General features: G+C 46.5%; 1 protein-coding gene across 4 annotated transcripts in view; it reads right to left on the bottom strand.

Annotated features, from left to right (window-relative positions):
* TBATA (thymus, brain and testes associated) overlaps window positions 1-21,688 on the bottom strand; it is a 123,394-nt gene extending 101,706 nt beyond the window's left edge. For 2 of the 4 annotated variants that reach the window (XM_075347260.1, XM_075347259.1), the window contains exons 1-3: window positions 21,530-21,681; window positions 17,956-18,245; window positions 16,017-16,083 (exon numbers count right to left, since the gene is read on the bottom strand). The gene's annotated coding sequence lies outside the window, so the exon portion shown is untranslated. Of the gene's footprint in view, window positions 1-16,016; window positions 16,084-17,955; window positions 18,246-21,529 lie in introns of all 4 variants that reach the window. The other 2 variants (XM_075347261.1, XM_075347258.1) reach the window with 2 other exon arrangements.
* Between the last annotated feature and the right edge of the window lie 3,842 nt (window positions 21,689-25,530).

The raw sequence follows: 25,530 nt of genomic DNA, 5'->3' as shown, positions 1-25,530 counted from the left end.
TCATCTATGTACCTGGCATACCAGATAATACGGTCCATAAAGGGGTTATTATCAATGTAAATAAACCGTTCTTCCCAATGGGCCATGTAAAGGTTTGCCAGGGCACAGGAGAAACTCGCCCCCATAGGACATCCTGCTACCTGTAGGAAAAAATCACCATTAAACTCAAAGAAATTGTGGGTTAAAAGAAAACCTGTGGCCATAAGGATGAATTCTTTAAAAGTATCATCATAAGGGCTGTATTTTTCTAGATGGAAGTAGAGGGCTTGGATGGCTTCCCTATGGGGGATACTAGGATAAAGTGACTCCACGTCGCTGGTTATCCAGTATGATTCCTTTGTCCAGGGGATTTTTTCTAAGTTTTGTAGAAGGCTTTTTGTATCCCTAATATAGCCCACTGTTCGCTTCACTAATGGTTGGATTTGGTGATCTACCCAGTCACTCAGATTACTTAGTAAAGATTTAGTGCTGGCCACTATGGGTCTGAGTGGGGGAGGAAATAGGTCTTTATGCACTTTAGGGAGGCCTTGAAAAATGGGGCATATAGGGGAGTCGACATATAAATATTCCTGGGTTTTTTTGGGGAAAATACCCCATTCAAAGCCTCGTAATAAGAGAGCTTGCAGCTGAGATGAAAAATCTATTGTGGGGTCGCACGTAAGTTTTTTATATGTAAGCTCATCACACAAGATTTTATTAATTTCTCTCTCGTATAGAGCACTGTCCAGCACCACAACTACGCCTCCTTTATCCGCTCTGCGTATAACAACGGAATTATTATTCTTTAAGCTGTTTAAAGCCTTCTTTTCTTTGGGTGTGAGATTATTTTGAGCTTGCGGCTTCTTAGCTAGAATTTGTTTAATCTCAGACTCCATAAGATCTTGGAAGGTGTCCATAATAGGAACTCTTGAGGCGATGGGATAAAAGCTGGGATTCTTGGTGGTAAATGCCGATGGAATTGGTGTTTTAACACAAGTGTTACTCAATTCTTGCAGATGCGCGACCGCTATTTGTTCTCTGAGGCTCAGGAATAAAGGTATGTCCGTAATATTACTGGATGAGGGATCAGAAGGATGGTCCCTGATTTCGTTATCATGATCAAAAAAGTGTCGTTTAATTGTGAGGTTTCTGATGAACTTATTGATGTCCGTAATGGTTTGGAAAAGATCAGCTCTGTTGGTGGGAGCAAAATTTAACCCCCTTCTGGAGGATGCTAATCTGAACAGAGTCCAAAATGGAAGCTGACAGATTTACAACTGTATTATCTGGGGACTTATTATGACTTAATCCCTCCAATAGCGACGTTTCCTTGATCTGAGATGATATCTTCTCCCAAGTCCCAAGACTTATATATATATACTGATCCCCAAATAAATAGAGTCATTAATATTAATGTTTCTGCTCTTTAAGATCGCTTTTGTGTTTATCCCCATATTCGGATCCTAGTTAATTATAAATATTAAACTTGCGAATTATTATATATTATATATGTCCCTTGATTAATTCAGGCTTTCCAGTGCCATTTGGTACCATTGGTTAGTTGTCGCCCTCCCACCCTGGTCCCCCCACCTCCCCCCCCCCTTCCTTCACCTAGGACACCTTATTTCAATTTTGGGTTCACCACCAAATAGAAATTAACATCTATATCAATGTCCTGGTATATATATATATTTTTTTTGCGTCAACTCCATGCTACATTATAAACTTATTATTCTATAAATACATTTTATATGAAGGGACAGGGAAACCTAGCATTAGCATTTCCCAGGCAAATGGGGATATTTATGACCACTTTTTTGGTAGATTCACCCTACGGTTACGCCTTACATTCCAGACTTGGTCCCACTTTTATCACTTAAATTTAACTCCAATTTTATCATACAGGAGGTATGCAAAGCCGTTAAGCCTATATTCTAATACTTGCGCATGTATCCCAATCACTAATAAGAATGGTTTTTTTTTGTTTTTTTTCTTTTTTCTCGTCAGCCTCTCATTCATTCATCCATCTCTTGATATCTAATTTGGGAGTAACCATTACAAAATCGACGGTTATAGAATCAGTGCTATGGATGTGAGGGACAACAATAAAAAATAAAAAATATATTCACGAAAAGATTATAATATTTAATCTATATCTAATAGGCAGGAGAATAATTTAATTATATCCATCATCGCGATCCCCAATATACTAACCTTATGCCAAAATACAGCCTTAATATAATAAATGGGAAATAATTCGGGCTTTTAACCTCCAACCTTGTACATCCCCTATGAATGTTATCCACATAGAGATGTGTTAATTTGCAGCCAATGATCAAATAAATTATAAAATAAAAATAAAGAATAAAAAATAAGTAGAAATAATAAAATGAACGATATCCAGGGTTCAGCTGGCGAATTCATAATTCCGTAATTATGGAATTATCCCTCGCCTTCTCCCCCCCCCCCTTCCTCCCCCCCCCCCCCTCCCCCATCCCATCCGTCCCCCCCCCCCCTTCCTTCTCCCACCCCACCTCCCTGCATAACACTAGCCAAAGATTTGGCATTTTTCATTCTATATATCATACATTCTCCCTGTATAAGTTTATACACTATTGTATTTATTTGCACGGTTTTCTAATTAGTTGTCTGGATTTTTAGGGTTTTTTTGCGTTTATAATTGAATATGTATTTACTGAATATAGTGTGATTCATCGTTTATATGTTTATTATAACCTGGAACAGCAGTTTCAATCGTATAGAGCTTAAGAATTTCCTGTTATTTATCTGCCTTTCCTCCTCCAACTTTCTTCTTATTTTTCTCTCCCTTTTTTTTTTTTTTTTTTTTTTTCTCTTTTTCCTGTGGTAATTAACACACTTTTCCACACATTTTTCCACCCCTCCCTTTTCCTCACTTAATGAGTAAGTCTATTTCAGTAGCTTCTTTGGATTCATGAGACACTTATGACTAAGGACTAGTTGGTTTTATTTTCAGTCCGAAACGCGTAAAGCCCTCATGAATTGCGCCTTTACTATGCAAGTTTATTTTCGGTCTTCACCATGTTTTTAAAGAAGTTTCAATAAAGATCCTAAATGTTTTAAACCAAGGAGGAATTGTGCTGGATCACTCCCTCTCCCTCTCCTTCCCACATCTCTGCTACCGGTCAGGATAGACCGTGGGATCCTGGCACCCGCAAGGCTGAGCAGTCCGGGCAGCAGGTGAGCTGAAGACTTTTTTCGTTCATTCATTATTATTTGACCTGTGAGTATCAGACCCTTGTATAGAGGTTCTAGATTGAAAACTAGGAAACCCCTGGACTATGCTATGGTTAGTAGGCAGCACCAAGTCTGACCGTGGATGCCTACTGTGATTTGTTACAGCCACCAATCTTATTCCTACGGTGTTGTACTATACTAAACACTCATTTTACTTAACAAAGAAATGCTGATAAAGGAAACATAAGTAAAACAAGTAAATTATCATTTAGTGTTAGCATAAAGTATAATGCTCAAGTTGATGAGCCGACGATGCCCAAACAAGTCAGGTGTTAGAGGCTTTTATCTGATCCTTTTATTGATTATGAATCAACAAATCAAACAGGCAATCTCAGCAGTAATATTAACCTTATGAATTATTCATCTTGAAGTTTATAGAGCCCTGCATATAAATCTATATAGTCGTGTTATGAATGACCTCAGCATCTAATAAACCAAAATCAATATCCGTTTCTTGGAATAGAACATTAGTAACCCTGTAAGATAATAGTTTTTGTAAGATTCAATAGGAAAAAAAGATTTAAAATTATGTATAATTAAAAGATAATGGCAGAAATGATTACAGGTTTTATTTATAGATGTACAAATAGACTCAAATCAATGTTAAATAACCCTTCTAATGATGCCATCTTTCCACTAGTACGTGCAAGTCTAAGGAGTTTTCTTATATTCAAAGCTAAACTGCAGCAATAGTGGTTATGGCACGGTAGGAGAGGTCTTCAATGGGACCACTAACTTACTCTATCCCAATCCTGGAAAGAACTGGTGCTGGCAAAGACTTCACTTGCCATACACTATTGATTTTTGGCCAAGTATGGGTGGAAGTACTATGGCCATGAGCCCTAGGTGTTTGTTGTCAACAAGCCAATCTGACTTGACTGAGATATTCAGATACAGGATTAAAATACTAAACTACCTAAACACAACCTAAAACCAACCATATATACGCAATATATTACTTTACTGGAGAACGTCTCTGGAAAACATACTTTTCTGTTTTTACTACTTTTTTTTTATAATTTTTGCCCATAAAACAAATTTTACTCAGTTTTGTTAATCAATATCTCTATAAGGTATGAAGTTGTTGCTCTATGCTATTTTTTTCCTACAATGCAAATTTTTCCCTATCATAATATAGGTGCAAAGTTACAGTTGAAACCAGAAGTTTACATACACAATCTAAAAAGACACATTTGCAGGTTTTTCTCACTATCTGACATGAAATCAGAATAAACCTTCCCCATTTTAGGTCAATTAGGATTACCACAATTATTTATATTTGCAAAATGCCAGAATAATGAGAGAGAGAGAGAGAGAGAGAGAGAGAGAGAGCATGTTTTAAGGCATTTTTATTACTTTCTGCAAAGGCAAAAATGTTACATACACTAAGAGTACTATGCCTTTAAACAATACAGGACAGCCCATGTGATGATGTCATGTCTTTGGAAGCTTCTGATAGGTTTATTGGCAACATCTGAGTTAATTAGAGATACACCTGTGGATGTATTTTAATGCACACCTGAATCACACTGCATCTTTGTGTAACATCATGGGAAAGTCAAAATAAATCAGCCAAGATCTCAGGAAAAGAATTGTGGACTGGGTCATCTGGGTCAAGTCTGGGTACAATTTCCAGATACCTGAAGGTGCCTTGTTCATCTGTACAAACTATTATATGCAAGTACAAACAAGATGGGAATGTCCAGTCATGATAGCGTTCAGGAAGGAGACAGGTTCTGTGTACCAGAGATTAACGTGCTTTGGTCAAACACATGCATATCAACAAAAGAACAAAAACAAAACAACTTGTGAAGATGCTGGTGGAAGCTGGAAAAATTGTGTCATTATCCACATTGAAACGAGTACTGTATCAATATGGGCTGAAGGGCCACTCGGCAAAGAAGGAGCCATTACTCCAAAAGAAACATAAAAAAGTCAGCTAAATGTTTGCAAATGCACATGTGACACCCCTGGACTATCGGGTTGTCACAGGGTACTGCACGTTCTGTTACCTTAGTGCAGTATTCAAATCCCTCATGGTTCTGGGTCCCCATCTTGCGGTGCTGCCTCCAACAGCAAATCAAATCCTATAATCACCCTGCACCACACCCACCAGACACACCAGTGGGCGGCTTGAACGGAATAGGGTCGCCCACCTAGGGGTCAGGGAGAAGCTTCAGGCAACCCGGCAATTAACCTGCGGAGAGCGGCACCTTTATAGCTGTTCCTACTAGCTCCTGAATTAGGGCACTAACGCAATGAGGGCGATAGAGCCTTCCCTTTACGCAGCCCACAAGATCCCAAGCATGAGCCCTGAGAGCAGGCTCCTACACTTAGCCACAATGGGGAGCGGGGCCCGGCAAGTTTCAAACTACCGGGCCACTTTTGTAAAATCTCAACTTTGTGCCAGGAGGCAGGCCTCAGTACACCAGGCAACACTGCAGGGGATGGGACCCGGACAAGCTCCTGGAGCGAGGCAGCAGCACCTAGAGACTTGGTTTACCCGGTTGTCAGCGTATGCTTACTGGCTGAGTGAGTACATGAATGAATCCCCGCATTGTGACACCATCCAGAGTCCCGGGGCCTACCCCTACCCATGGAGGGTAATAACACCTTGCTGTCCCAATCCATCACCCCGGGTACTCCCAACAACGTCAGCGGCGGTACTCCCAATTCCCGCACACCATGGGTGGCGTCACAAACTACAACTCCCCTGTAAATATCCCCTTTTACTTTAGAGTGTGGCCCCTAAGCCCCCAGGTCCGGAGACCCTTGAGCCAAGAACTGACATCATCCTGGATCCGAGCGGTCCAATCCGCTGCTGGGGCGGCACACACACAGGAACAAAGACCTTAATTTTTGGAAACATAATGACCGTCATTAGGTTTGGAGTAAAATGGGAGAAGCTTTGAAGCCAAAAAATACCATCTCAACTGTGGAACACGGGGATGGCAGCATCATATTGTGGGTTTCTTTTGCTGCAGGAGAAATTGTTGCACTTCACAAAGTCAATGTTTTGGAGTGGCCATCAGAAAGTCCTAATCTCAATCCTATTGAAAATGTATGAGCAAAGCTGTAAAAGCAGATGCGAGCAAGGCGACCTACAAACATGGCTCAGTTACACCATTTATGTCAGGAGGAATGGACCCAATTATTGTGAGAAGCTTGTGAAAGGATATCTAATATGTTTGACCCAAGTCATAAAGTTTAAGGGCAATGGTACCAAATACTAATGAAATGTATGTAAACGTTTGACTTTCCAGAAAGTAATAAAAATGCCTTAAAACATTCTCTCTTTCATTATTCTGGCATTTGACAAACATAAATAATTTTGGCTCCTAATTGACCTAAAATGGAAGAGGTTTAATTTGATTACATGTCAGATAGTGAGAAAAACCTGCAGATGTGTCTTTATAGAGAGTGGAGGGAAACTTCTGGTTTCAACTTTATATAGATTGAAAGAAGACACAAGTTTACCAAATTCAACCTTTTTCCACCAGTTATATATTCTCTATCATTAGATTATTTATTACCCACAATGCTTTTTGTGAGAAAACCATCCAGCCTCTTTATAAATTATGATATAGTGTCTGTTATTACTACCTCTTGCGGTAAGACATTCTACAGTCTGACTGCTCTGACTGTAAAAAACTCTTTCCTAATTAGCTGTCAGAATTTCGCCCCCTGGTCCATTGTACGTTACCTGAATGGAAAAATCATATGGCAGAATACATATAAACAAAATCTCCTTTAGGCCTCTATCACACGTCAGTGATTCTGGTACGTTTGTGCTTTTTTTTTAAAACGTACCAGAATCACTGACATACGCAGACCCATTATAATGAATGGGTCTGCTCACACGTTAGTGATTTTTCACTGCACGTGTCTCCATGCGGCGTACCCGCGTGTGCGTGATTGTCGCACGGAGACATGTCCATTTTTTTCTGGCATCACTGATGTCCCACGGACCACGCAGTGGTGTAGTCCGTGAAACACGTGCCAGAAAAAAACGTACTTTTAAAATAAAAAACATTTTAACTCACCCGGCGTCCAGCGATGTCCTCTGCAGCCCGTGCAGCTTGCTGCTTTGCTGCTTCTGAGCCGGCTCATTATTGTCACGCATATTCATGATGCGCGACACAGCCGACCCGGAAGCAGCTGCTGCGGGGGTCAGCGCCGGCCGGATGCTGCACCGCGGGAGGATTCAGCACCATGGAGAGCGGGAGCAGGCGCAGGTGAGTTGATTACTAAGTGCAATCACGGGCCACGGAGAACGGAGCCCGAATTGCACTTAGACAACCCACGTGTGCCGTGATTCATGGCACACGCAGGGACATGTGCGTGTTTTACACACCAGTGAAAAACGTCAGTGTTTTTCACTGACGTGTGAAACGGGCCTAAAGGTGTCTTTTTTCTAACTTAAACTCAACAAGCAGACTGCACTGTAATTGCAGTGACATGCCATAGTTGCAAGATTTGATAAGTTGTGCAATCATTGCATGTTCATACCTTTGCAATTTGTTGGAGCATTTGAGTGACAAGATTTTAGGATGGTCATAAAAGTGTAAATACGCCTTCCTGAGGAGAACTAGGCATACTCAGGTTCCTAACAAAAAGTCAATAGGCAGGTTTATTATAATTAGGTTATGTTACTGAAGAAATGTTCAAGAAGGAGTCTTAAGGGGGCTTTACACACTACGATATCGTTAATGAATTATCGTCAGGGTCACGTTGTTTGTGACGCACATCCGGCGTCAATAACAATATCGCAAAACTTAAGAGTGATCTGAAACGATCGCAAAAGAGGGCAAAATCGTTTGCCACGGAGAGGTCGTCCTGAAATAAAAAATCGTTTTCTGCTTTTTAGCAATATTGTTTGTCGTTCCTGCGGCAGCACACATCACTATGTGTGACACCGCAGGAGCGACAAACATCTCCTTACCTGCCTCCACCGAAAATGCGGAAGGAAGGAGGTGGGCGGGATGTTACATCCCGCTCATCTCCGCCCCTCCGCTTCTATTGGATGGCTGCCGTGTGACGTCGCTGTGACGCCGCACGACCCGTCCTCCAAGTCTGACCAGGAAGAGTGTGATACACACAATACGCATCACAAATCCAATGTACATGGCTTATTCACGTGTGCCCTCAGTCATCACTCACTAGCTAAATGTACACAATGTAACCTAAGAGCACGATATAGTGTGACGCCCTGGACTAGCCAGGTAGTCACAGACATAACAACACACACACCCTCCCCTGGACAGTTAACACCAGTCAGACAAAAACCCTTGCTGCCTCCCTCCAGGGTCTCATGTCCACACCAGGTGGGGTGGAGCCAGGCGGTTGGCCCCACCCACCGAGGAGTTCACAGGCCTGGAGGCGGGAAAAGTGACAGAGATTCAGTTTGGAGGTGAAAGTGACAGGACAGAAACTGTAGGTGTCTGGGTAGGGGCCCAGACACAAACAGCAAGGTTGGCAAATGGTGGTGGCCATCTGCAGGAGTTAGTGGATCTCTGTGGAACCGTAGGACCGGGGTCGGGCGGTGGCTCCCCTGTACCGAAGCGGGGAACGGAGTGAGGCTAAGCACACAGGCAGGGCCATCGGACCCCGACTAGGCTTGGAGCCGCCGACAACGGTTAAATCCGAGTGTAACCGGAACCCCAGGGGTTTCCTAACAACCAAGACCCGACATAAGGCAACAGTCTGCACCGTGAGGATATACAGCCACCGCCATAGGCTAGAGATCCAAGGGCCAGCGCCTGCGGGCAAAATGGGCTCCTTCGGTACCTATACGCTGGGGAGCGGACTACCAGTGGGCAACCACAGGGGTCAGAACATTCTAACAGGTGCAGGGAAAGACAGCCACCTTCAGCCATCCGGGGAGAGCACAAAAACACTGCAGCCAGCTGCGGGACCCGTCCATCCAGCCGTTTGGTTTACCAGAGACTCTGTCATTGACTGCGTGAGTGAGTACACCAGTGCCATCCGGCACCACGCCGCGCTGCCCCTGCAAACCCTGCACCACAGCCATCCAGCCTCCCCGTTACACCACCGGGCCCCGGGATCACCAACCCCTACCCACGGAGGGGACAACATCCTAGCTGCTCCCTACCATCACTCCCGGGATCCCCATCACCAGCAGCAGTGGTGCCCTTTATCACCACAACCCATGGGTGGCGTCACGAACTATTTACCAAAACAAACCACCCCCTTTTCACTCGTGGGCGAGGAGCGCTGCTCGAGTCCCCGGGTCTGGCCCATCGCTTGAGCCACCGAGCAGAAGCAGCCGCGGACCCGAGCGTGGCGAGCGCGTCCCCTCCGCCCGTGACAACTTGGCGTCACAAACAGGGTAGAACCAATCTACCTACCAGTAGAAGTGCGCCTTGCAGTCCCCGCTGGCGGCGTCCGGCCGAAAAATTTGAATTTCCGCCATCTTTGGCGCAAAGATTTCCCGCTCGACCGTCTTCCCCGAGCAGGGTAGGCGCGAAAGTGAAGCCCCGCCCCCTGAAGAGGGAAGTGCTATAAAGAAAAAAGGGGGAGCGGGTAAAGAATGGCGGCATGTAACTAGCGCCGCAGAGTGCAGGGATGTCAGGACTGTGCCGAAACCCGTTCCTGGACCCAGCAGCAAGATGTGCCAGGAGCTACAGGCCACAGTCCACTCCATGATGGCGGAGTGGATGTCGGAGATGAAGGGCCTGGTTGCAACCGTGCGGGCATGTGAAGTGGAGGTGGTCTCCGAGGAGCGGGTAAGAGACCTACGCCCCTATGTCCCCGAGGGAACGGCCGCTGCGGCTGAGGGGCCCGGCCTGCTGCCATCCACCATGCCACCTCCCTCACTGCCCATGCCTGCGGCCACCGCCCCGACCGACCCGTTACCCCTGTCACCGGTAGTGGAGCCCACAGCATCTGAGGGAGATGGCCCAGACCTGGGGCCCCCGGGCCTTACCTTTGTCACCGCCCTGGCACCCATCCCGGCTTCCATCCCGGCTGCAACACAGATGACGATGGCCCCGGCAGTCCCCCCGGCTGCAACGGAGGCGATCTTCGACCCGAAGCCAGCACTGCAAGTCCCGATGCCCGCTCCCAGACACCCGGCCTCGGCTGAGGCACGGCGGGGAAGTAGCTGCCAAGCGGCAGAACAGGCCAAGTCACAGCGGGGTCCCTCGTTATCAAAGGTGCCGGTCGTAGCCGGCACGGAGAGATTCCAGCTGGGCCCGTCCCCCAAACAAGTTGACCTAGGGCAGGTTGAAGATGCTCCATGCTGGGAGCAGCAGCTATGGCAGCTGTGCCACGAGATCGCTGTTTAAAGAGAAGAGTGTTGAAAGGTAGCGGTTCCCGGCTACCATGTTAAAGTCCCCATTGGGACCTACAGTAATTTTATGGCAGCGCTGAGCTGTTGAAGCGCCCGTCCCCGTGGGGACTTTATGTGTTCCCACTAACCCCCTTGCAGAGACAAGGCCGAGAACTTGCAGGCAAAGCCCGAACTTGTGGCCCTGTAAATAAGTTGTGGGCTGTATTCTGTTGCCGCCTCCGGAGAGGCAGATTAGAGGAAGGACCCGCAGCAGAGTAGGCTGGGGTCCGGCCACCACCAGGACCGGTGGCCATCCTCCGGGGGTCAGGGGTCCCCCTGGACGTGGAGTCCCCTGAAGTGACAGCCGGGTGCGAGACACCATGCCCGTTCCCGCTCGGGTAACCTGGACCAGGACTGGGGTAAAGGAGTGCTGCCCATTTCTTAGGGGCAGCATCAAGGTGTAGGTTGCTTGGGTGGGGGAACGGAAGTACATGAACCCGTCCGTTATTATTAAAAGTGTTTTACTAATGTTTGTGACGTTAAAGTACCGAACCTCCTGTAAGGGAAGATTTGAAAATGCATACTGTTCTTTGTTATTTATCTTTTTCAGAAGAAAAATAAAATCGGTGATGGACAGGCAGCCTGCGGACGGTCTGCATTTCACCAAGGGGGAATGTGACGCCCTGGACTAGCCAGGTAGTCACAGACATAACAACACATACACCCCCTCCCCTGGACAGTTAACACCAGTCAGACAAAAACCCTTGTTGCCTCCCTCCAGGATCTGATGTCCACACCAGGTGGGGTGGAGCCAGGCGGTTGACCCCACCCACCGAGGAGTTCACAGGCCTGGAGGCGGGAAAAGTGACAGAGATTCAGTTTGGAGGTGAAAGTGACAGGACAAACTGTCGGTGTCTGGGTAGGGGCCCAGACACAAACAGCAAGGTTGGCAGACGGTGGTGGCCATCTGCAGGAGTTAGTGGATCTCTGTGGAACCGTAGGACCGGGGTCGGGCGGTGGCACCCCGGTACTGAACCGGGGAATGGAGTGATGCTAAGCACACAGGCAGGGCCATCGGACCCCAAGTAGGCTTGGAGCCGCTGACAACGGTCAAATCCGAGTGTGACCGGATCCTCAGGGCTTTCCTAACAACCAAGACCCGACAGAAGGCAACAGTCCACACTGTGAGGATATACAGCCACCGCCATAGGCTAGAGATCCAAGGGCCAGCGCCTGCGGGCAAAATGGGCTCCTTCGGTACCTATACGCCGGGGAGCGGACTACCGGTGGGCAGCCACAGGAGTCAGAACATTCTAACAGGTGCAGGGAAAGACAGCCACCATCAGCCATCCGGGGAGAGCACAAAAACACTGCAGCCGGCTGCGGGACCCGTCCATCCAGCCGTTTGGTTTACCAGAGACTCTGTCATTGACTGCGTGAGTGATTACACCAGTGCCATCCGGCACCGCGCCGCGCTGCCCCTGCAACCCTGCACCACAGCCATCCAGCCTACCCGTTACACCACCGGGCCCCGGGATCACCAACCCCTACCCACGGAGGGGACAACATCCTAGCTGCTCCCTACCATCGCTCCTGGGATCCCCGTCATCAGCAGCGGTGGTGCCCTTTATCACCACGACCCGTGGGTGGCGTCACGAACTATCTCCCAAAACAAACCACCCCCTTTTCACTCGTGGGCGAGGAGCGCTGCTCGAGTCCCCGGGTCCAGCCCACCGCTCGAGCCACTGAGCAGCAGCAGCAGCGGATCCGAGCGTGGCGAGCGCGTCCCCTCCGCCCGCGACATATAGCACATAGAATAACAATAAGCAATATTAGTGGGGGTCATGCCCAACTGCTTTGCAGAGGAGTAACACACAGCTCTTTCATCCCTCTTACAAGTTACTTGTGTAAAACTGCATTGGAGGACTGGTTTTATAGGTAACTGAGCCCTGGGCACAACAAGTTTAGTGTCACCTTCCTTTCTTACCCTCTATTGTCAGGCAGAATGTGGACACAGAAGGTATTTTTCTCTATTCTATTGCTAGACCCTTCTTAGTGACAGTTCCCCTAGGAAACAGGTACCTGTTTTGTACCCCCTAAAACCAGTACAAGACAATAGAAATCAATGAAACCTGAACATTGCATACACTGTAGTAAGAAAGAAGCTGAAGGTGAAATATCAGATTCATGGGATCCAGTTGTGTTGGCCATGAATTACTGTGCAGTGCTGGCTGAAGTGTAACTCGCGGAAAGCCACTTATACCTTTAGTGATACTTATCAAGACAAGTTTCTTATATTTTCCAGCGCGCCTCACCTGCTCACACAGCACAGTCCTAAAGCCAAAAGTCACACGTACTACACTTAAACACGTGTTGAAAAGTTTGCCAACTGCTCTAACATTTATACACAAGTGCTTACACGAATTGTTTTGGAGAACGTATTAATACTATTGTAATACTGAAAGTGGGGAGTGTTCCTCATTTGTCCGTGTCCTGTTATTAGTAGGAACACAATGGATGATATGAGAACATGGATTATAGGCTTAAATTATCTTATTATTTCACAATTTACCATTAAATCTAGCAACACACTGGATGCTGTATTGTAGACCATATACATGAAAATACTGCCTCAATACAAGGAAATGTAGGAGCAGCATATGTATGTTGGCAACAAAAGAACAAAGAATAGTAGTGATAGGAAAATAGGGTGGACCATGATAACTTCTGCAAGGCTGTCAGTGCCCTACCAAAGTAAGAGTAATATTCCATGATTTCTATGCCCATGGGGAAGAAGGCTAATGCACAAATTAGGAATAAGAGGAATGAGGCCACTGTGTATCCATGAACCAATAATAGGAATATCAGAATGAACGTTCTGTATTGGTTTGAAATGATAGAGTGCATTCGTAATAGCATTGAATATTGACGGCTTATCCATAAATTACATGATAATGTTTGATAATTCTCATCTGACCTTTAGTTTATCCAGCAATCATTACAATAAAGGGATGAGGGTTCTGCGATAACAGCATCATCTTCATTATTTACTGAATTAGCTCCTTACATTGTGTAAGGATTGTGGGTAAATCCTGATGAATCATCCTAAAGGTGCATTTACAGTGTCCAACATAAGTTCCTAGAAATGACTCTGTCCTGATAATTGGTCAGTGTAAACAGGCTGCAAATCACCTGACAAACAATCAAAACAGTTGTGAGGTGAAATGATCTCTTGCTAAAAATGTCATCTTTTTTGGCAGCACATCATCATTCTATGTAAACAAGATATGTGCTGCTGAGAAAAATGACTGTCTATGGGCACAGAACGATCTATCATGGATTGTTCTGTGCACATGGGAAGTGCAATCAGCCTGTCTGCAAATCATTCAGTGTAAACACACTCTAAAGAGAGTTGTTCAAATGTAGGAAGAACCTCTTTAAAGGGAACCTGTCACCAGATTTGGCGACTATACGCTGTGGCCACTGTGACACCCTGGTCTATTAGGTCGTCACAGGATATTGTGCAATCTGCCCTTCTGCATGATATCCACCTCCTTCTTGGTTACGGGTTCCTGACTTTTGGTGTCTAAGAACAAGCTAATCGAAATCCTAGAAACACTCTGCACCACACCCACCAGACACACCAATGGGTAGCCTGAAGGGAATAGGGCCGCCCACTTGGGGGGTTGGTTAGGCAGGGTCAGGAGTGTCAGGAGCAGTCAGACTCTCGTGAGGAGAGGTCACAAGTCAGTTGGAGGGTTCAGGAGCTGGGCTCCTTGTTACTACTAGGTGGCAGACAGTCTGGGCCTGGTAGGAGCTGGAACCCCGATCGCAGGGGATCGTGTCAAGGGGCACGGAACTGTCGAGGAGGGCACAGCCGGCAGCCTTGTGCCATCTCCGGGCAAGGGCCAGGGCACGATGGGGTACGTTGACCCTAGGCCGGGAAGTAGCTTCAAGCGTCCTGGTAATTCACCCGACGAGGGCGAAGTCTTCAGTAATCATTCTCCACTGGCTCCAAAATCAAGGGTACTAGCGCAATGAGGGGGATAGGACTTTCCCAATACATAGTCCAGAAAATCCCAAGCGTGAACCCTGAAAGCAATTTCACTCCGTTAGCCATACGGTTGAGCGGGACCCGACTAGTTCAATACTACCAGGGCCAACCGGTAAAGAAGGTGCCAAGGGAAAGGTCACAGGCTAACAAGCAACACCAACAGGCATGAGATCCAGGCGTGCTCCCTCCCTGCTGCAGCGGTGCTCAGAATTTCGGTTTACAAGTTGTTGGTGTCATCGTTATTGGACTGAGTGAGTACGCAGTGACCCTTTGCTCCCCAACGGCATCCCCTTATAACCATCACTGAGCCCCGGGACATTCCCCCTACCCACGGAGGGGTTAAACACCTAGCTGCCATTCCATCTCCACCGAGCGCTCCCAACAGCAGCGGTGGTACTCCACCTTACCACACACCATGGGTGGCGTCACTAACTCTAAACACAAAACCCCCTGTAAATACCCCCTTTTATTTTGAGTGGCCGCACGACCCCTCCCGGATTTGGAGACCCCTTGAGCCACCGCGGATCCGGATCTGAGCAGTCTTGGCTGCTGACGCTGGGGAGGTACACCACCACCAGTGGGCTGTTATATACAGCATTCTAGAATACTGTCTATAAGAGCCCAGGCCGCTGTGTAGAACATTAAATGGATGGGTGTCTCTGTTGTCAGGTACCGGCGCCTCCTCTTTCAGCCATCTTTGTTCTCCTCCTTCTTCTGAAGCCTGGGTGCATGACGCATCCTACGTTATGCACACTAGCTGGCACTGAGGTACTGCACAGGTGCACTTTGATCTGCAGGGCAGGGCAGGGCAGATCAAAGTATTGTAGTGCACACATCATGCACCCAGACTTCAGAAGAAGGAAGACAAAGATGGCCGAAAGAAGAGGCGCTGGTACAGAAGAACAGAGACACCCTTCTGACCAGTCTGCACCGCACCAACCGTTTAGGTGAGTATTATAAAGTGATTTTTACATTCTACACAGTGGCCTGGCCTCTTATATACAGCATTTTAGAATGCTGTATATAAGAGCTCACTGATGGTGGCTGCAGCTTATAGTTGCCAAATCTGGTGACAGGTTCCCTTTAAAGCCATGTTCACATGTTGAGTATTTGATCAGTGTTTTACATCAGTATTTGTAAGTCAAAAACATGATTGGAACAATCAAAGGAAAAGTATAATAGAAATATGAGCACCAATTCTGCATTTTTCACCCACTCCTGGTTTTGATTAAAAAATACTGACGTAAAATACTGACCAAATACTGAATGTGTGATTGTGGCCTTAAGCTGTACTATAAGGGTTGAGCATATAAATTAAGTACCATAAAGTACACAATCAAAATTGGGTTATTGCAGAATCTTTCCGATATAAATTACTGGTGTTAATATAAGGTCATATAAGGCAGTTTAATTCACCTATGTTATTTGTTGCTATGCAGATGTCCTATGAATGGAGGTGAATGGAACTTGCTTATTCAGGCTCCTGTAAAACACAAAACAATACCTTTTAATTTGGGTGACGTTACCATAGAACCATGCCTGGAGAGCACAACACTATTAAGTCACAGGTTCGGAGGACAACAATGCCCACAGGACCCTGAGCATTCACGACGTACAATGAAACACATTGCTGTTCCTCTTTTTACACTGTCCTTCATTTCTCAGTGATTGATGGCTCATGTCTATATCATGTATACACCAAAAATAAATATTCTTCATGGTCTGTCTCGAATATTATATCTTTCTTTAAACTGTGTTTTTTTGTTAGTTATCATTTCAAATACTAATATAATGATCTTTTTATTAATCAGGCAGCCTTTTCAGAGGTGACAGTGTAGTAGTGCACCTATGAGCCATTTATTGTGAGCAACTGATAAACAGAGCTATAGGTAGATACAAAATATTGTATAAGATAGTTCACAACAGTGCAGTAAGTTTACATTAAGAGAAGGGCTATCTAAAAAGGACCAGAAGGCCAAGTAGCACAAATAGGGTCTTATCTGGTTGAGAGGAAGAGGTTGATGCCCTGAGAGAGGCTCACCTTGAAAGGTTGTGACAGTCACAACTACTGCAATGGTGCAAAACACAGCTGCTGCAGCCTCACATGGAAGGTGAATTCAGGGTGGTTGTAGAAGGGTTAATGCCGCTGCCATGAATGAGAGGAAACTCCAAGAAAATTTCATGGGGATTTCATTAACAATGTGTTTCGGAGATATCATCTCCTTCATCAGGTAAAAATTACATTTTGACCTGATGAAGGGGATGATATATCCAAAACGCGTTGTTAATAAAATCACTATTAAATTTTCTTGGGTTTCTCATTCACGGCATTAACCCTTCTACAGCCATCCTGAATTAATTAAGACAAGACCTAGCGTATGAACTAAACACTGATAACACATCATGATACAATAATCAATCATATCAGGACTTGGTCCTGCTCGATTGACATCTCGGCATTGCCACATAGTTTCATGTATTTAGTTGTTTATTTGGTTTACTGTAAGTGGATGATTTAAGTATATCTCTATCTGACAATCCTTTCAGTCCATGAATGAAGTAAGAAAATGCTACAAATGGCTGCCGTATGATAAATACTTTGTCGAAGGACTTATTAAAACCTATGGTGCAGGATTTGTTCCTATAGTTTTTTATTCTATGGAGTGTTGATAATGACATGGTCTCCTAATTCTTGGCTTCAGCAGCCCTTCATGGTTTAAAGGGCTGAACTTAAGTCATCAAGACACTCATGTCTTCAACTGAAGTAGACTCGACAATCAGCTGATTACTGGCATTTGAAACCTCAGCGATCTGCTAATTTCATGAACTTGAAGTTGCAGGAAGTAATATAATTCCCCTGCAATGGAAAACTAGTATTACAAGCTGACAGTGTAGTATGTGGCCGGCTGAGGTCTGGTATTCTACTAATTTCTGAAGAGTCAGTTAGATGAGAAATCTGGAAACTTACTTTAAAAAAAATTCAAAACTGAAAACATGATGGACCAATTATTGAATATTTTTGCAAGCAGACACCAGTCTGGAATACTTTGTGATTTCGTTATTGTACATAACTATCATGATTTTGAAAATAATATGTTAAAAAGCATATTAAAAGGGTTTTTACTGCTATTATATTGATCATCAGTAGTGATGAGTGAAGACTACCATGCTCAGGTGCTCGGTACTCATAACTAGTGATGAGTGAAGACTACCATGCTCAGGTGCTCGATACTCGTAACTAGTGATGAGCGAGCACTACCATGCCCAGGTGCTCGATACCCGTAACTAGTGATAATGTTAGGACCAGGTGGACGGGCAGGCCCAGGAGGTGGATCCACTGGGCTGAACACCTCACCGAGGGCAAGGTGCCCGGTAGCCGCAGCACTACGGGTAGCAGGACAGTCCGTTCAGAGGAGTGGAGTGAAGAAGTCCCTGGGACCACGGAGTCTCTGAAGGTAGTCCGGGTGACGGAGCTCAGGTTCGGAGGCCGAGATGACGTCAGGCAGAATCCGGAACCAACGGAGCGAGAAGGTGGGTCACCACACGGATCCAGGGATCGGAGATGGTAGGAACTGACGGGATGGCAGACAGTCACAGTACGGGGTTCGGGAATCGTCAGGACCGGTGGGCGAGACAGGAGCGACTCTACAAGAGAGATAGGTAAGTATGGTACAAGACACAAGGAGACCTGACTCCTAGCTTAGCAAACACGAAGAACAGGCCCCGCCCACTTGGAAAGGATCCCCCTATATACCCTGTACCTGATTCTTCAATATCCTGTTGGAGGACACTGGCCCTTTAAGAGAGGGTCAATGACCGCGCGCGCGCCCTAATGCGCATGCGCGAGGCCCGGGTGCCAGAAGCCAGAGCAGGGAGCGGTGCACAGGAGGCAGGAGTGCCGGGCTGGATCAGAGTTGCCGACGGGCGCCGGGAGCGGGGACCGGGCTGCCTGGGGACCGCAGGTGATGGGGCATGGAGGTTGTGGAGCGGGGGACGCGTGGCAGGGGAGCCGGTGAGCAAGGCAGGGGAGCCGGGGAACATGGCAGGGGAGCCGGGGAGCATGGCCGAGGAGCCGGGGAGCGTGACAGATAACCACTACCATGCTCGGGTGTTCAGTACTTGTAACTAGTGATGAGTGGGCACTACCATGCTCCGATGCTCGGTACTCGTAACTAGTGATGAGCGAGCACTACCATGCCCAGGTGCTCGATACTTGTAACTAGTGATAACCACTACCATGCTCGGGTGTTCAGTACTTGTAACTAGTGATGAGTGGGCACTACCATGCTCAGGTGCTCGATACTCGTAACTAGTGATAAGCACTACCATGCTCGGGTGCTCAGTACTTGTAACTAGTGATGAGCAAACGCTACCATGCTCGGGTGCTCAGTACTTGTAACTAGTGATGAGCGAGCACTACCATGCTCGTGTGCTCGGTACTCGTAACTAGTGATGAGCGAGCACTACCATGCTCGGGTGCTCGATACTCGTAACTAGTGATAAGCACTACCATGCTCAGGTGCTCGGTACTCATAAACAGCATTTTGGCCCTTGTACGAGCACGACTTGTTTACCAAATATAATGGAAGTCTATGGGGAACGTGTAGACCTTCCGTAAGAATGCTGGAGTTCCCCATAGACTTGCATTATACTCAGTAGACGAGTCAAGCCGCGTCAAAATGCGCAATACAAGTGCTAAGAATGCAAACATGGTACTGCTCGCTCATCACTAATCATCAGGATCAGATGAGTGAGGATCTAACACCCCCACCGATTAGCCGTCACTTGCTCTTGCAGTGGTGGGATGTACATAATGTACTGAGTAGACCAACACAGCTCTGTTCCCTACTGATTGGCTGCTGCCGGGTACAGCAGATGTACAGCAGATCCACAGTACTCGGCATTGGCACTAAACATTGTGATGTATCAACAGCCTTCTGCTCTATAGGCTGATTACATCCAGCTATGAGTAGACCTGGTAACAGCTGAACGGTGCTGTCTGACACCAGGCACCCACACCTGAAGAAAGGTCATTAATATACTGGTAGCAGAAAACCCTTTTAATGTAGTATATAATTTGTGATAGTAATGGCAGGTCTATTTAGGTAGTTTATTTTGTGTAAATGTTTATGCTATAATTTTTATTAGATAGCTTTGTGTCATGTCACATGTTAACAAATATTAGATACATACACCACCAGTAGTAGTGAAGTAGTGCCCCAGAATAAGAGAATATCCTCATAATGTGAACCCAGCACCAATTGACCTTCACTACTAGACTTTTTTGATAGCAACAAACTATAGCTACTTTTGTCATATTCTATAGATCAAGTATTTGTAATTCACCAGATACCAAACAAACAAGTTACTTTAATTCTGTGATCCAACTATCAAATTACTAGAGTCTCTTCCTTTCTTCTGACTCCTAATTAAAAGGGTATTCCCATCTCCAAGATCCTATTCCTATATATAGTAGGGGTAATAATAATATTAGCAAATACTTTCAAATAGAAATGTAGTATAGTTTTTCTTATATAGCCATGTCTCTTACCTCATGTGCAGGACATTGCAGCTTAGTTATCCATGGTTACGACCAGACAAAACTAACTACATGAGTGGAATTAATCATGGATACCAAAGCTGCAATGCCCTGCACATGAGGTAAGAGACATAACTAATCAGGAGAACTATACTACATTTCTAATTGGAGGTATTTGGTAATATTGTTAATAATAATAATAGTAATAATAATAATCCCATTACATATTGATATAGGATCTTGAAGATGGGAATATCCCTTTTACTAACATTAAAACCTATAGCTAAACAACAAAAAGAAGACACACAAGTTCCAGCCAGAGACCAATTTTGCTAATTTAAAAAAGGTACCATAAATGTACATACTACTGATTTCATATATGAAATAATTCCTATTTATTTCTATTTTAGATTTTTTTCATCTTATTCTCTTGCCTGGAAACATTTTCAGAATCTCTTTCAGATTATTGTTTTATATTAATGTTTTTTGCCTTTCGTTGCTATTGTAAAGTTCTTTCTATCACATTGGTTAAATATTCTCAGTCTTGATCTGTTTCACAAATGATTTCCTGTAATGCGTTTTATGCTTATACTATCTTCGGGAACTTCTGTTTGCCAAGAGCCAATCTTATTTGTGCAGGATTTTCTGCCTTGAGGTTGAGAAAACAACTATGTCATTAAGGCAAATAACAGAGGAGTGCAAGTGCAAATACAATGGAATTATACCAATTAAAAGATAAATAAGGGTCAAGACAATGGCTGTCTGAAATAAGGAGAGTCAGAGTGTAAATTGCACAGTATAGCATTACTTACTCTAATTTGATAATTATATCATAATAAGTTATAAATAATGCGCTTATATAGGAATGGTACAATTTAATCAGGGTTATTCACAAATGTAGCCAATATGGCGTCTCCGATACTGGAGTTGGGGGGGTCTTTGCACCCATTTTACTACCTGATAAATATATCATCCTATTAATTAATTATTATGGAAGCCTAATTATTAGAGGCTCTAGGTTCGCCTGTGGATTTTGATTTAGGTACGCCTTTTTGCTTTTTGCTAAGAGAACATAAAAGTTAGTGTTTGGATGATGAGGGCTTACATCGGGAAGGTGACGCTAGGTGGTCTGGGTTCCTCCTACAAGAATGAAGCCTTTGTCTATTTTTGAGAGGTAAGTTACTAAATCTGGACACTATATGGAAGGATACCCAATATTAGCTTTGCATCTTACAATTACTTTTGGATATACTATGAAGCTACACGTGCTGTGATAGTTTTAAAAGAGATCCATTAAACCCATAATTTGCTGTAATTTGTTACAAAACTGTTTCAAAAAAGATTGTAAACCTGGATTAGTTGTAAGTATAGGAGTAAATTGTCTAATTACCTGTAAATATCCGGCTGCACAATCCACTAAGCAGCTATTAGCATTGCATGTGACATATGAGAAGCCCTGTACCTTCTCCAGCAGCATGTGGATGCCTCCTCTGCTTCAGGGGCCTGCCGGACTCGCACGGTCACCTCTATAGAGCTCTGTTTGCATTCATGTCTCCGTCTTATTGAGGCTATGTTGCTTGGTTACAATTTTCTTGACAACAGCAGGACAACCCCCTCCTCCCCACTAAGTGCCAGCGACATGCGTTTTGACATTGGCAAAATTCCTTTTTTAACTTTCCGATTGTTTAACAATTCAATACTTTAACTAATGCACTTACCATCCATTATTGTCAACTAAGGGCCTAAAAGAAGATCAGGTCTTAGAACTTGTATTTTGAGAAAACACTGAAAATCCAGCTTTTATCATTTACAATCTTAAAGAGATCCTATCTCCAAGATCTTATCCTATCCCAATATGTAGTAGTCGTAGTAATAATAATAATAATTATATTAGCAAATACCTCCAATTAGAAATGTAGTATAGTTCTCCTGTGTTAGCTCTATTCTCCTCTTACCTCATGTGCTGGGCATTGAAGCTTAGGTATCCATGGTTACGACCATGAGCAACTAAATATCTGTCATTCTATTAGTGAACTAAACCATGGATACCTAAGGTGTAATGCCCTGCACATGAGGTAAGAGACATAGGTAATCCGAACTATACTACATTTCTAATTGGAGTCATTTGCTAATATTATTATAATTACGCCTACTGCATATTGGGATTTGATCTTGGAAATGGGAATAATTAAACTAGAAAATCTCAATTGTCCTGTGCCCCCCACCGAGCTGGTCATCTCGGAGGCCGCACATGCAGTTTTTGTTAAATCACTGGCGGATGCAGCTTGTCTTAGGGCCATTTCACACATCTGGCATTTTGCCGGATAACCGGATCCTGTGTGGCGCCCCTGACCTGCTCAGGCACCACTGAGTACTGCACCCATGCTGGGGGCAGTAAAAGCAGGTAATCCAGAAGGCTGACCGAGGTGTGACTACACAGGCGCATAGTAATCAGGTCTCACACATCTACCTTTGAGGGACCCCTAGGGAATCTGTTCACTCAAGGGGTGTAGTAGAGAGCCTGGTTGCTAGGTTGCGTAGGCAAGCACAAGGGGAAGGGATTAGTGAGCCAGTCTGAAGTGGAGCTCAGGGAGAGCAGACGCAAAGAGGAGACCTGAGGCTGCCACTAGTCACACATCATACATGCAGTGACTACCGACGGGGGAGATCGGTCACCTGGTAGTGCCACCCGAAATCTACCCAAGGCTAGAGAAAGCAAAGGGGTGGCAGAGTAATGGGACTGTCAGGGAGGTAGCAGGCCCAAAAGAGTAACAGGTCCCAGTGCAGAGATTTATTCAATTTTCTTCTGCCAAACCTCCCGGTGGGGGCACTTCAGACCCACACCATACCACCACAGAGTCCGCAGCCACGAAGCAAAGAAAGGGCCCATAGTTCACAGGAGGCAAGCAGCCAGAGTGACCTGGTCCAGGCTACAAGCAAACGGGCCAAAAGAAGTGTGACGCCCTGGCAAAGCCAGGTTGTCACAGAAAGAGTTAATCCTCCTTGGTAATCTGATCCCACACTGATGCAGCAAGACAAACCACATCCCCCAGGGTAGGAGAAAAGCAGAGCAGAGAGTGTTTGGAGAGGAGACAGAACAGGAGCCTGGAGCTGCAGCTCCCAGGCTGATAGCAAAGCGTGCTCCGAGAGGGCCGGGACAGGCTGTAGTGAGGAAGGGGCCAAAGGTAGCCGGAGCAGGGCGGTGGCCCCTCGGTACCTGGGTACCCGGATCACTACAGGGGAGTGGATTCCCCGTTCCCGGCTGAGGAGAAAGAGGAAGAGAGTGGAGAGAAAGGCACCTGGCTGCAGGGAAAGAACAACAAGGGCTGCTGCACCGTGTGTGGGACACTAACACCCCCGTACCGAAGGCTGCGGACACCGGCAATTCCTAGTTTACCAGTGACTCCGTGTGACTTACTTGTGAGTACGCCCGTGCCCTCGGGCACTGCACTGCAGCACTGCGCCCTGCTCCCTGCTTACCCCATCACCGGGCCCCGGGACAACCAACCCCCCTACCCACGGAGGGGAGAAATAACATCTAGCTGCTCCATATCATCGCTCCCGGGATCCCCGTCCAGAGCAGCGGTGGTGTTCCACAATCACCACAACCGTGGGTGGCGTCACGGACAATCTCCCTTAACAAAACCCCTTTTACTGTGGAGCCTGGGATCACAGACCGGGTCACGCCACCGTGATACCCACAGAAGTGACTCTGTGGCCCGGATCTGAGTACCCCTGGTCCCCGGGCGACACATTTGGCGTCACGAACAGGATCGAACCCATCCAGTTACCTGGAGGAAGTGCGCCTTGTTCTGGACTGTCAGCGGTGATCCGCTGCAAAGTTTTTAAAGTCGCCATCTTTGCCGCCATTTTGGGTGCGAAAATCTCCCGCCCAGCACCTTCTTCCCCAAGCGTTGGGCGCGAAAAAGAGGCTCTGCCCCCTGAGAACGCGGGCGGAAGTGAAGCTCCGGAGGACTGGAAGCGAAAGGGAAACTTTAAAAGTTGCTGGAAGGACTGCTCCCGAGTACCAAGGGGGAGCAGTAGGAAGGAACTGCAGTTCATGTGACCAGGACTGTAAAGGCAGGGACGCCAGGACTTTGCCTAATTCCGTTCCTGGACAAGCAGTAGCCGCAACCCAGATGACATCTGACCCGGCTCCGGCAGTCCGCCCAGCCGCCACGGTGATGACGTCGGCTCCGGCAGTCCGCCCGGCCGCAACGGAGGTGGCACCCGATTGGAAGTCTGCCCCAGATGTGGCGCCAGCCGCTCCCAGGTACCCCGTCACGGCTGTGGAGCAGCCGGAGTGCACCTGCAGAGAGGAGGAGCAGGCCAGTGAGAGATGGAGCCCTTGGCAGTTAGCGAGGCCGGTTGTAGCTGGCGCCGAGGGCATCCAAGTGGGCCTGGCTTCTGAGCAGTAGGCAGAGCACGGAACCCGTGCCCCGTACTGGGAGTGGCGGCAGCGGCAGCGGTAGTGGAGCATGGACAGCTACCTACAAGTTAAAAAGTTGACTGTTTTATGGACTGTCACCCCTGTTGAACGCCCTCAAGTTCAGGAGGAGGCCATCTGCTCCGCAGGTGTGGGGTGGCAGAACGGTTTAAAGTTTTAGAAAACGTACCTCCCGATGTGGGAAGATGTATGATTGTAATGTGTTTATTTTTCCTTTTTCCAGTTTTAATAAATGTTGGTGCCTAGACGGCCCGAGGACGGGCCGTGTTTTACCAAGGGGGTGTGTGACGCCCTGGCAAAGCCAGGTTGTCACAGAAAGAGTTAATCCTCCTTGGTAATCTGATCCCACACCGATGCAGCAAGACAAACCACATCCCCCAGGGTAGGAGAAAAGCAGAGCAGAGAGTGTTTGGAGAGGAGACAGAACAGGAGCCTGGAGCTGCAGCTCCCAGGCTGATAGCAAAGCGTGCTCCGAGAGGGCCGGGACAGGCTGTAGTGAGGAAGGGGCCAGAGGTAGCCGGAGCAGGGCGGTGGCCCCTCGGTACCTGGGTACCCGGATCACTACAGGGGAGTGGATTCCCCGTTCCCGGCTGAGGAGAAAGAGGAAGAGAGTGGAGAGAAAGGCACCTGGCTGCAGGGAAAGAACAACAAGGGCTGCTGCACCGTGTGTGGGACACTAACACCCCCGTACCGAAGGCTGCGGACACCGGCAATTCCTAGTTTACCAGTGACTCCGTGTGACTTACTTGTGAGTACGCCCGTGCCCTCGGGCACTGCACCGCAGCACTGCGCCCTGCTCCCTGCTTACCCCATCACCGGGCCCCGGGACAACCAACCCCCCTACCCACGGAGGGGAGAAATAACATCTAGCTGCTCCATATCATCGCTCCCGGGATCCCCGTCCAGAGCAGCGGTGGTGTTCCACAATCACCACAACCGTGGGT

Source organism: Anomaloglossus baeobatrachus, chromosome 5 (genome assembly GCF_048569485.1).
Source record: "Anomaloglossus baeobatrachus isolate aAnoBae1 chromosome 5, aAnoBae1.hap1, whole genome shotgun sequence".
NCBI lineage: Eukaryota > Metazoa > Chordata > Amphibia > Anura > Aromobatidae > Anomaloglossus > Anomaloglossus baeobatrachus.
This window is presented reverse-complemented; position numbering and strand designations above follow the sequence as displayed.